Source organism: Kogia breviceps, chromosome 4 (assembly GCF_026419965.1).
Source record: "Kogia breviceps isolate mKogBre1 chromosome 4, mKogBre1 haplotype 1, whole genome shotgun sequence".
Classification (NCBI taxonomy): domain Eukaryota; kingdom Metazoa; phylum Chordata; class Mammalia; order Artiodactyla; family Physeteridae; genus Kogia; species Kogia breviceps.
The window spans coordinates 78,017,782-78,030,238 of record NC_081313.1 but is presented as its reverse complement, the minus strand read 5'-3'; positions in this window follow the sequence as shown (position 1 = coordinate 78,030,238).

Below are 12,457 nucleotides of genomic sequence, written 5' to 3'. Positions count from 1 at the left end.
GTACCTGAGCACAGAATAGGTGCCGGGATGTGAGAGAGGCTTCAAGCGTGCTGAGAGTAAGGTGGAAGTTGATGTCAAATCACTCAAACTGTATTAGCCTGAAATATGTTCCTACCCCAGAGAGGCTAATAATTTGTCTCTTTCCAAATTAATAGTCTTTAAATATTTGTCCAAAATGTATTTGTAGGGAAGGTTGACGACTGCATTTGAGGAAGGGAAAATAGTTTTTCCCCAATTGTCCCAGCAATTCACCTGTGGCCCACGGTCATTCCCAGCACTATACTTAACAAGACCCACTCTTTCTTAAATGAGTCATGCACGTTGCTTGAGGTCTCATCCTATTTTTCACCTCAGGAATTTTAACACTGTTCCTCTTAACTCCATACAGTTGTCATCTTAACAAAAGTTTCAGCATATGTAATTTCCCCCATCATGTGACATTTGCAGTGATGTTTTACCTAGGGGTGACATTAGAGATATTTAATACTCAGTACTATACACATACCATAGACCAGGCAGAATGGTGGCTGCCTTAGAGCAGAGAAAGGCCTGGATGCCCTGCTGGGCCAGACATTAAACCTTCTGTTTCTGGTTGGTGAAGAAGTCCAGAGGTGGGTAAGCTGGGGTGGGGGACTTCTGGAAGTCCCAGGAGAGAAACTAGGGAGACTAGAATGGTGGTCTAGAGACTTGTGGGCTCAGGAAAACCGTATGGAAGTATTTCAACATTTTATCTACTGGAACAATTACGCTATGCATATCTGTTAAATATCAGCGCTAGTTTTGACACCCATGAAAGGTTTGTACCAAGGTAAACTAGTTAGCTCTATTATTTTCTGAGTCCAGCTGTGGGCTTGCATGATGCTGAGAGGAGATGTGCAGGGGCAGAAAGGCAGAGAGATCATCCACCTGTGATACATTGGGTTTATACTTGAGAAGGAAAACATATACCCACAAACACATATGTGTGTACATCTGTGCATGTGTGTGTGTGTGTGTGTGTGTGTATTTGCACTAATTACCAGAGAACTGAAAATTCCCTTTCTCTGTATCTTTCTATCCCCTCTTACCTGCAAGACCAAGAAGGAGATGTCTTGGAACTCAAATTCACTTGACTGTGAAAGTAGATCTAAGTGTAGCTCAAGCCCTTAAGTGAAAGAGGTAGAAATAACCCAAAAGTGGCCAAAATTCTGCTGCCATCTCCTCCGGTGGTGAGCCAAAGCTAAAAAACTGAATCACCTTTTTTTTTTTTGAGCAAAATGGCCGGTTCCTATGAGTCAGGGAGAGGAACCATAGTCTTTATCCTAAAATCAGAGGTTGCTATGCAATTCACTGGGGAACCCCCAGGGGCAGCTTTGATCTGGTCACACCTCTGCCCACCCACTTGGGTTGACTTTTCCTCCAAAGCCTTCCTGTTACACAGTTTTTCAAGAGTGAGAGATTCAATGTATCCTGTGAAAATAGTTTTGACAGAATTACTGTTTACATTTTTGCAGCTCAAGTGCATGGAATATTTCTTCAACTTTCCTCATCACGAGCAACAAGACTTAGTGGTGAGTACCTTCATTATGTTGTTATTATAATAATGACAATGCAAACATGTAATCTGTTCTCCTATCCCATGTGTTTCTTTAATGCTAATTCACTCAAATGAATTGTGTTATAAAATATACTGAAGCATATTAAAAATGTTAAGAGTTTGAGCAACAATTTGAATCAGGCATCATCAAAACAGAAGTGTCCAGCATGCTCTACCAATAGGAGCTGGGGAAAGACTTTTTAAAAAAAATTAATTAATTTATTTATCTATTTTTGGCTGTGTTGGGTCTTCATTGCTGTGTGCGGGCTTTCTCTAGTTGTGGTGAGCGGGGGCTACTCTTTGTTGTGGTGCGTGGGCTTCTCGTTGCAGTGGCCTCTCCTGCTGCGGAGCATAGGCTCTAGGCATGTGGGCTTCAGTAGTTGTGGCACACGGGCTCAGCTGTTGTGGCTCATGCGCTCCAGAGTGCAGGCTCAGTAGTTGTGGCGCATGGGCCTAGTTGCTCCGTGGCATGTGGGATCTTCCTGGACCAGGGCTCGGACCCGTGTCCCCTGCACTGGCAGGCGAATTCCCAGTCACTGTGCCACCAGGGAAGCCCCTAGGGGAAAGACTTTAACAGAGAAGTGGAAGCGAAGCAAGGAAATTATTTTATTGGCTAAAGTTTAAGCAATTGCTTTATTTGGGGAAGACTAGTTGGCTGTTTGTGATTGGTTTCCTTAGGTTTCATTTCTTAACCTTGAGACATTTACAGGCTTAGGTTTTGGTTTGCTTAGTAGTCTGCTAACATGTTAGAGCCACCTCATTCTGTTGGCTTCCTTGTTTGATTAACTTAACATATATATTTGTAAATTGGAGAATGAGGTCAGTATATTGTGGAAGTTGAGTGGGTTCATATGTAATTTTCCTCAGCATGTTAATGTTTTAAAGCCAAGCTTTCTCACAATTAGAGAAAAAGCTTCTCAGTATATTAAAACTTAAGATAAAAGCTAAAAATTCTGCAGAAATACCTTTCTTTTGTATAAAATGTGGCTTGTTATAGGCTTCAAGAATTGCTGCATTTTCTTTGTTAAGCTCTCTGGGGAGTTGCAGGTAGAGAGGAAGAAGCCAAAAGATATTTACTCCATGTTAAAAGAGAAATTAATGATAAATTAGGCTGTTCTTGGATTGTATTTTAAGTTTTGGATAAACTAATTTCTATGGAACTGTCTTCAAGGACTTTCATTTCAAAAGTAGAAGGAAGCATGATTTTAGTGTAAAAGGCCATACAATTTGAATGATTGAGATTCTATGTCAAACACCTGTGGAAATTTAACCATACTAGCATAATTTCTTATTAGGATTCTAACTGGTTTTGTTAGGGTGCTGATTTCAAAGTTGCATTTTTTTATTGAGATATAGTTGATTATATTAGTTTGGGTATACAACACAGTGATTCAAAATTTTGATAAACTCCATATAAAGTTATTATAAAATATTGGTTATATTCTCTGCACTCTACAATATATCCTTGTAGCTTATTTATTTTATACATAGTAGTTTGTGCCTCTTAATACCCTACCCCTATCCTGACCCTCCCCTCTCCCCTCTCCCCACCGGTAACTGATAGTTTGTTCTCTATATCTGTGAGCTTGTTTCTGTTTTGTTATGTTCATTCATTTGTTTTATTTTGTAGATTCCACCTATAAGTGATAACATACAGTATTTGTCTTTTTCTGTCTGACTTATTTCACTAAGCATAATATGCTCCATGTCCATTCCACATTGTTGCAAATGGCAAAATTTTCATTCTTTTGTGGCTGAGTAGTATTCCATTTTATATATACACCATATCTTTTTATCTATTCATTTGTTCATGAACGCTATGTTGCTTCCATATCTTGCTTATTATAAATAATGCTGCTATGAACATTGGGGTACATTTATCTTTTCCAATTAGTGTTTTCTTTTTCTTCAGATATATACCCAGAAATAAAATTGGTGCATCATATTGTAGTTCTATTTTTAATTTTTTGAGGAACATCCATAACATTTTCCATAGTGGATGTAGAAATTTATATTCCCACCAACAGTGTACAAGGGTTCCCTTTTCTCCACATCCTCACCAACATCTGTTATTTGTGGTCTTTTTGATGATAGCCATTCTGAAACATGTGAGGTGATATCTCATTGTGGTTTTGATTTGCATTTCTCTAATAACTTGTGATGTTGAGCATCTTTTCATGTGCCTGTTAGCTATCTGTATACCTTCTTTGGAAAAATGTCTACTCAGGTCTTCTGCCCATTTTTCAATTGAGTTTTTTTTATATTGAATTTTATGAGCTGTTTATATATTTTGGATATTATCCCTTTATTGGTTATATTATTTGCAAATACTTTCTCCCATTCTGTACATAGTCTTTTCATTTTGTCTATGGTTTCCTTTGCTGTGCAAAAGCTTTTAAGTTTAATTAGGTCCTATTTATTTATTTTTGCTTTTGTTTCCTTTGCCTTAGGAAACAGACTCAAAAAAATATTGCTACGATTTATGTCAAAGTGTATTCTGCCTATGTTTTCATCTAGGAGTTTTATGGTTTACAGTCTTACATTTAGGTCTTTAATACATTTTGAGTTTATTTATTTATTTTTTTTAAACATCTTTATTGGAGTATAATTGCTTTACAATGGTGTGTTAGTTTCTGCTTTACAACAAAGTGAATCAGTTATACATATACATATGTTCCCATATCTCTTCCCTCTCGTGTCGCCCTCCCTCCCACCCTCCCTATCCCACCCCTCTAGGTGGTCACAAACCACCTAGCTGATCTCTGTGTTATTTTTTTTTTAATGGTATGAGAAAATGTTCTAATTTCATTCTTTTACATGTAGCTTTCTAGTTTTTCCAGCACCACATATTGAAGAGAATGTCTTTTCCCCATTGTGTATTCTTACCTCCTTTGTTGTAGATTAATTGACCATAAGTACATTGATTATTTCTGGGCTCTCTCTTCTGTTCCACTGATCTATTGTCTGTTTTTGTGTTAGTACCATACTGTTTTGATTACTGTAGCTTTGTAGTATGGTGTGAAGTCAGGGAACATGATACCTCCAGCTCTGTTCTTCTCAAGTTTGCTTTAGCTATTCTGGATGTTTTGTGTTTCCATACAAATTTTAGAATTATTTGTTCCATTTCTGTGAAAAATATCATTGTTATTTTGGTAAAGATTGCATTGAACCCATAGATTGCCTTGGGTAATATGGTCATTTTAACAACTTAAATTCTTCCAATCCATGCACACAGTATAGCTTTCCATCTGTTTGTGTCATTAATTTCTTTCATCAGTGTCTTATATATTTCTAAGAACAGGTCCTTTACCTCCTTAGGTAGGTTTATTCCTAGGTATTTTATTCTCTTTGATGTGATGGTAAATGTATTGGTTTTCTTAATTTCTCTTTCTGATAGGTCATTGTTAGTATATAGAAATGCAATACATTTCTTTATATTAATATTGTATCCTGCAACTTTACCAAATTCATTGACAAGATCTAGTAGTTTTCTGGTGGTGTCTTTAGGATTTTCTATGTATTGTATCATCTGTAAACAAAGTCAGGTTTACTTCTTCCTATCTGATTTGGATTCCTTCTATTTCTTTTTCTTATCTGATTACTGTGGCCAGGACTTACCTTACTATGTTGAATAAAAGTGGAGTGTGCATTTTTGTCTTGTTCCTGATCTCAGAAGGAATGCTTCCAGTTTTTCACGATTGAGTATGATGTTAGCTGTGGGCTTATCATACACAACCTTTACTATGTTGAGGCATGTTCCCTTTATACCCACTTTGTGGACAGTTTGTATTGTAAATGGATGATGAATTTTGTAAAAAGTTTCATCTGCATTTATTGAGATAATCATACGGTTTTTATTCTTCATTTTGTTAATGATGTGTATTACATTGATTGGTTTGTGAATATTGGACCATCCTTGCATCCCTGGGATAAATCCCACTTGGTCATGATGTATGATCCTTTCAGTGTATTATTGCATTCGTTTGGTTAATATTTTGTTGGAGAATTTTTACATCTATGTTCATCAGTGATATTGGCCTATAATTTCCTTTTTTGTGTGATATCTTTGTCTGGTTTTGTTATCAGGGTAATACTGGCCTTGTAGAATGAGTTCAGAAGAGTTCCTTCCTCTGAAAACCTTTGAAATAATTTGAGAAGGATAGGTGTTAACTCTGCTGTAACTGTTTGGTAGAATTTACCTGTGAAGCTATCTGGTCCTGGATGTTTGTTCGTTGGGAGTTTTATTACGGATTCAATTTCATTACTAGTAATTCTGTTCATATTTTCTATTTCTTCCTGGTTCAGTCTCGAGAGATTGTACATTTCTAGGTATTTGTCCATTTCTTCTAGGTTGTCCATTTTATTGCTGTATGGTTGTTTGTACTAGTCTTATATGATCCTTTGTGTTTCTTTGGTGTTGGTTGTAACTTCTTCGTTTTCGTTTCTGATTTTATTGCTTTGGGCCCTCTCCTTTTTTCTTGATGAGTCTAGCTAAAAGTTTATCAGTTTTGTTTATTTTTCCAAACAACCAGCTCTTAGTTTCATTGATCTTTTCTATTGTTTTTGGGGGTTGTTTTTTGTTTTTGTCTCCATTTCATTTATTTCTGCTCTGATCTTTCTTTTTTTCTTTCCACTAACTTTGAGTTTTGTTTGCTCTTCTTTTTTTACGTTAAAGTTAGGTTGTTTATTTGAGGTTTTCCTTGTCTTCTGTGGCAGGCTTGTATCACTATAAACTTCCCTCTTAGAACTGCTTTTGCAGCATCCTATACATATTTGATTCTTGTGTTTCATTTTCATTTATCTCCAGGTATTTTTAAATTTCTTCTTTGATTTATTTAGTGATCCATTTGTTGTTTAATAGCATATTGCTTAGCCTCCATGTGTTTGCGTTTTTTGAAGTTTTCTTCTTATAGTTGATTTCTAGTCTCATAGCACTGTAGTCAGAAAAGATACTTGATATGATTTCAAATTTACTGAGACTGACTTTGTGTCCTAGCATGTGATCTATCCTGGAGAACAGTCCTTGTGCACTTGAAAAGATTGTATACTCTGCTGCTCTGAATGTAATGTTCTATATATATCTATTAAGTCTGTTTAGTCTAATGTGTGATTTAAGGCCAGTGCTTCATTATTGATTTTCTGTCTGGGATTTCTGTCTATTGATGTAAGTGGGGTGTTGAAGTCCCCCACTATTATTATGTTACTGTCAATCTCTCCCTTTATGTCTGTTAGTGTTTGCTTTATGTATTTAGGTGCTCCTATGTTGGATATCTGTCTATCTATCTATATTTATTTATTTACAATTGTTATATCTTCTACTTGGATTGATCCCTTGATCATTATGCAGTGTCCTTCTTTGTTTCTTGTTAGGGTGTTTGTTTTAAAGTCTATTTTGTCTGATAGAAGTATTGTTACTCTGGCTTTCTTTTGATGCCCATTTGCGTGGAATACCTTTCTCCATCCCCTCACTTTCAGTCTGTGTGTGTCTTTAGATCTGAAGTCTCTTTTAGGCAACATATATATGGGTCTTGTATGTGTGTGTGTAGACAGCCTGGGGGGAGGAGCAGTGGTTAGAGCAGGATTATTTAACTCAGGAAGGAGTCAGAAATGTCCATGACCACATATTTCTTCCAGTGTGGTGGTATCCTTCAAAAACCCATCTTTTACCATCCTTTATAAGTAAATGCTTCCTCTCCTTTAGGCACAAGTGCAATTGCTATCATTAATAAAAGTCTGCTTACCTTTCTAAGGTCATCTTTTCTAAGAACTTTTCTGTACTTTGAGGTTGATTGATTTTCAGACTTGACTTGTAACACTGTCTTGTACCACCTTAGGCACTCTGCTCACAAAAACAAATTTTAAAATAATGTGTGGAGGGCTTCCCTGGTGGTACAGTGGTTGAGAGTCTGCCTGCCAATGCAGGGGACACGGGTTCATGCCCCAGTCTGGAAAGATCCCACATGCCGCAGAGCGGCTGAACCCGTGAGCCATGGCCGCTGAGCCTGCGTGCCCAGAGCCTGTGCTGTGCAATGGGAGAGGCCACAACAGTGAGAGGCCCACGTACTGCAAAATAATAATAATAATAATAATAATAATAATAAAAATAATAATAATATGTGGAGAAAACAATCTTTCCAAAGCCACATTTCACCGTGAGTTCCAAATTTATGTCTGCCACTGACCTGTATAGAAAAGGAACTTGGCCTTTCTAAGTTTGTTCTCTAGTTTACAATGTGAATAAATACAACTCATATTATCCAAAATCTTTCTGGGGGAAAATGGGTCTATTGGGCCCAATTAAGCTGATTATAGCTTCCCCTCTTACCTAACAGGTGATTTTATAGCTTCTAGTTCCTGGCATTTGTCTATCTTTACACATTTCTAACTAAAGATAAGTATACAAGGCATTGATACTGACCTTTGGAATAATTTTTTCAACTCTATAGTGTACGTGTTCTTAATATGCGTGAGGTGAAGGCAAGTTTAGCCTTTCTGTTTTGGCCTCATCTAATCAGATTTACCTGCAGACTTCTGGTTTATTTCTATTGTAGTCTAGTTTCTGTTCTCCCCTACCTTCTGTTCATGTTTTTTCAAACTAGGGTAGAGAGCAAACAACATCTGCCCTGGAATCAGTGACCCCAGTCCTGTCCTTAGAGAGCACTGGTTTGCCCTTCCTTCTTTGGTAGACTTCTAGACCTGAAGATTGGTTTTCTTTTCTTGGTTTTAGTAGAGCCTCTGGCCTTGATCCTTTATCTTCTTTAACCTGTATTTGTTGAATGAATGAACAAGTACACATAGCTCAGTCTAATCCCCCAACCCTGCCCCTAAAGTAAATCAAGGGACTTGATTTTTGGCCACTTAAGAGAAGTGTTTTAATAAAATATCTCTAGAAAATCAAATGTAAAATCATCTACAGCCTACAGCATATATTTTGCCTTACTGTGGGTAAAGTGCTTTCATTTTTCAAGGTAGATGAATCATAAGATAATTTAAAACAGCTTAGCCATGAAAATCCCTGTAGCATGTGCAGAACTAAGATTAAATTTAAGGCAATAATAATTCCCTGTCAGGAGAAAATGGATATATTTCATCAAGGTACTTCACTTGAAAAGTAATTGACTCACCATTTCTATTCACATTACCATCTGAACATTGTAAAACTAAATTAAAAACTGGATTGTAATATGGTTTTTTGAAAAGTCTATTTTAATTGTCAGACTTGGATATGAGACTTTGCATCTAAAATAAGTTCTTTTTTCAAAAGTAGGAAAGCACTAAATTATATTTACGGAAACATAATACCATTTTTGGTATTAAATAGAAGTACTACATCTTGTCATAAAATTTTAACTAGAAAATTCTGGGAATGGAATTTTTTCAACATTTCTCTCAAAACAAACTTTAGAACATATCTTTCTTAAGCTACAGACCGAGACATGCAAAAACTATATATATTTTTGTATCTCGGGTCCCCAATACACCCAATGATAGAGACTTACTTCTAGAAATTCAGGAGTCAATGCGGGGTTTTATTAGTGAATTCCTGGATTCTCAATCTCTTGTTCAGGGTTTATTTACTATCTAGAAGTGGGGAGAGGGCTTTATGTTACACACAGATGGGGGAGGTTGGAGACGGGCCCATTCCTCTAACAGAATTCATCCTTGCTGGCAATCCCTTCTCATAAAAATAATATTACTCATTTATGTTATCACTGCCAGATTTCACGCTCCTGAGTATATATGGCCAGAAAAATGCAGTGACAGTCTACTTGTTACAGCAGATCAGGGAATCTAATAGCCTTGGTCCATTGCAATAGAAAAAGTGGGAGTTTGGAAGTGAATCCAATTTAGGCTTCTCCCACAGAGAGAACTTGGTGTTTGTTGGATGAATGAATGAAAGAATGAATGAGTAAATAAGTAAATGTTTCTATTGCTACAGTTTTGAGGACCAGGAGGCTATTTATCCCCTTTCCAAGTAACAGAACTGGTCTAAGTTTATTTATCACTTGCTCTCTTCTCAGCTGTTAAAGGACTTGCTGCTTGCCATTTACCTGTGCTGTCCCTACCACTGGTCTCCTTTACTCTTCCTGGTTTTTTTCTTCTTTTTATTTCCTTTGGCTCTTATTCTTTCTCCTATGTGCCTCAACTTTCCTGAGAAAATGTTAATATTTCATTGCCCTTTTCAGCAAGACTAATCATGTGTTACTGGCCCCAGTGTAAGACACAGAGCTGTGTTCTTTGGCTCCTTGAGACTGCATCTGCTGCTTCAACACTGGGAAGCCATGTCCTAATTGTTCTAGTTCCAGGGCTCATGATGCAGATTGCCAGAAAACAGAGATTGTAGTCACTGTTCTGGTTGCATACATAAGGCAAAATCAGCATCTGTGTGTAGGTCTGCTGTGTCATGCTTGTAGGTTGTTTGAACAAAAACCTATAGGACCCAGGCTGGGAAAACAAAACAAAACCAAAAGAGGAGAAATAGCATCAAGAGGGAGGAGATATGGGGATATATGTATATGTATAACTGATTCACTTTGTTATACAGCAGAAACTAACACACCATTGCAAAGCAATTATACTCCAATAAAGATGTTAAAAAAATAAAAAAATTTAAAAAAATTACCCAGCCATGAAAAGGAACAAAATTGGGTCGTTTGTAGAGACGTGGATGGATCTAGAGACTCTCATACAGAGTGAAGCAAGTCAGAAAAACAAATATCGTATATTAATGCAATTATGTGGAACCTAGAAAAATGGTACAGGTGAACCAGTTTGCAGGGCAGAAATAGAGACAGATGTAGAGAACAAACGTATGGACACAAAGGGGGAAAGCAGGGGGGTGGGTGGTGGTGGTAAAATGAACTGGGAGATTGGGGTTGACATATATACACTAATATGTATAAAATGGATAATTAATAAGAACCTGCTGCATAAATAAAATAAAATTCAAAATAAATAAATAAAAACAATGACTTTTGAACTCTTAAAAAAAAAGAAAAATGTTTGATGTTATCTGTTGATCAAGCATTCCAGTCTTAACTACAGTGATAGACCATGCTAAGCACTGATCTGTCTCCTAAGTTTGCAGAGGGCTCTAGACTTTTATTTTCTCAGTGATTAGTTTCTAATCTAATTAATTTGTAAGTTCTGGCATCCCTGCTCATTCTTCATCAGTAGGAGACCTGGATGTCAGACATGTGTAGTCCAAGTTCACTCCCTTCTCAAACTCATGCTTCAACAGAGACAGAGTTATTGCTTAGAAAATTGCTTTCAGATAATCAGCTCTAAAATCATGCCTTCCATTAGAAGAAAAGTTTGTTTAATTATTATAAAGCATTCATTAAATATAGACCATAATTTGATTATCCCAGGCTTTTAATTACCTGAAATATTTTCTTATAAGAAATAATGTTCATGGATGCTATTTATATATTCAAATAGATATTTTTGAGGGAGTAGAAAGAAAAGTGAGAGAAACTGAGCACACCAAGATGTTTTCTGACTCCCTCAACCTCTATTATTAGGTCTATGACCCTAGGGCAGCATTTGACAAAATGCATGGCGTGGAATGCTGATATGTAGTTGGGGCAGAGTCCGCGGGCAGGGGAGGTTTGGTGGGGTGGGGACTGTGGACAGGTTTCTGTGTACTAATAGGTTGGGAAAGCAGTGGCCTAGGAAGGGTTGAGAAGTTTAATTTTGTATTTTTATTTTTTGCAAGAGGCTTGAGTAACAGAGCCTTTATTAACAATGCTAATACGCAGTTTAAATCTCAGAAAGAAACACATGCAACATTTCCCAGCGTTATTTGAACAGAATGGTAGATCTTGCTGTCCTGACATTCTATGGAACACACTCTGGGAAGTCTACACAAAGTAATAAAAAAATTATTAGGGCACATTTAAATATGGCATTTAGAGTAAAATGACAGTTCAAAGTTAATAACACAAAGAGCAACACAAAGGCATTAAGAGGTATACTGCAGCAATTACACTTGGTCCAACTTCACCAGAATTCATTTATACATGTATCCGTCTTACCAGTGTTATTAGGCAGCTAATCTAAATACACAATGTTGATGTGTACATTTAGCAGAAAATTCGACGAGTTATTTAAAAAATCATCAAGATTTAATGTAAATCATTCTTGTTTAGCTTCTTCTTATTCAAGCAGCCAAAGGTTTATTTAAGTAGATTGAGAGAGCTTCTATTTCAAGTTTACAAAAATATAGTAATCACAAAATGAAGCTTAAAGAGTTATAGGGCACTTCTCCCCAAATTTGAAGTTTTTATTATAAGAAGAAGGTTTCATCAGGAAAACTTTCTCATAAGCAGTATTTTAGCATCCATTTATTTCTCTCAACTCCTCTTATTTACAAATATTAGCTTTCAGGTTATCTGCATAGTTTTTAAAAGGATTTTTCTCATTTGGACTTTTAAGTGCTATTTTCCTAGACACCCATTATGCCATTTCAATGACCAACTGACAATAGCATCCAAATAGGGCCTCAAGTTCACCATTTGTTCCAATTTTAAATTTCTTTACATCATCAGCAGCACTCTCAAAATCAACTAATTCTTTTACCATTACTTCTCTATTTCTGAGTTCTAAATTTTGATTCATTTTCTGGTTGGTTGGATAGGGGAAGAGATGCTGCGGGTCTGGGAAAGAGAATAAAAAGATTAAATTGTCATTCACAATATTACTACTCAATGTGTGATCCTGGACCAGCAGCAATAGCATCTCCGGGGAGCTTATTAGAAATGTAGAACCTCATACCCCATCCAGACCTACTGAATCAGAATCTGTGTATTAACAAGATTCCTATGAAATTCACATGCATGTTAAAGTTTAAGAAGACCAGTTCTCAAACTTGATGGCAGA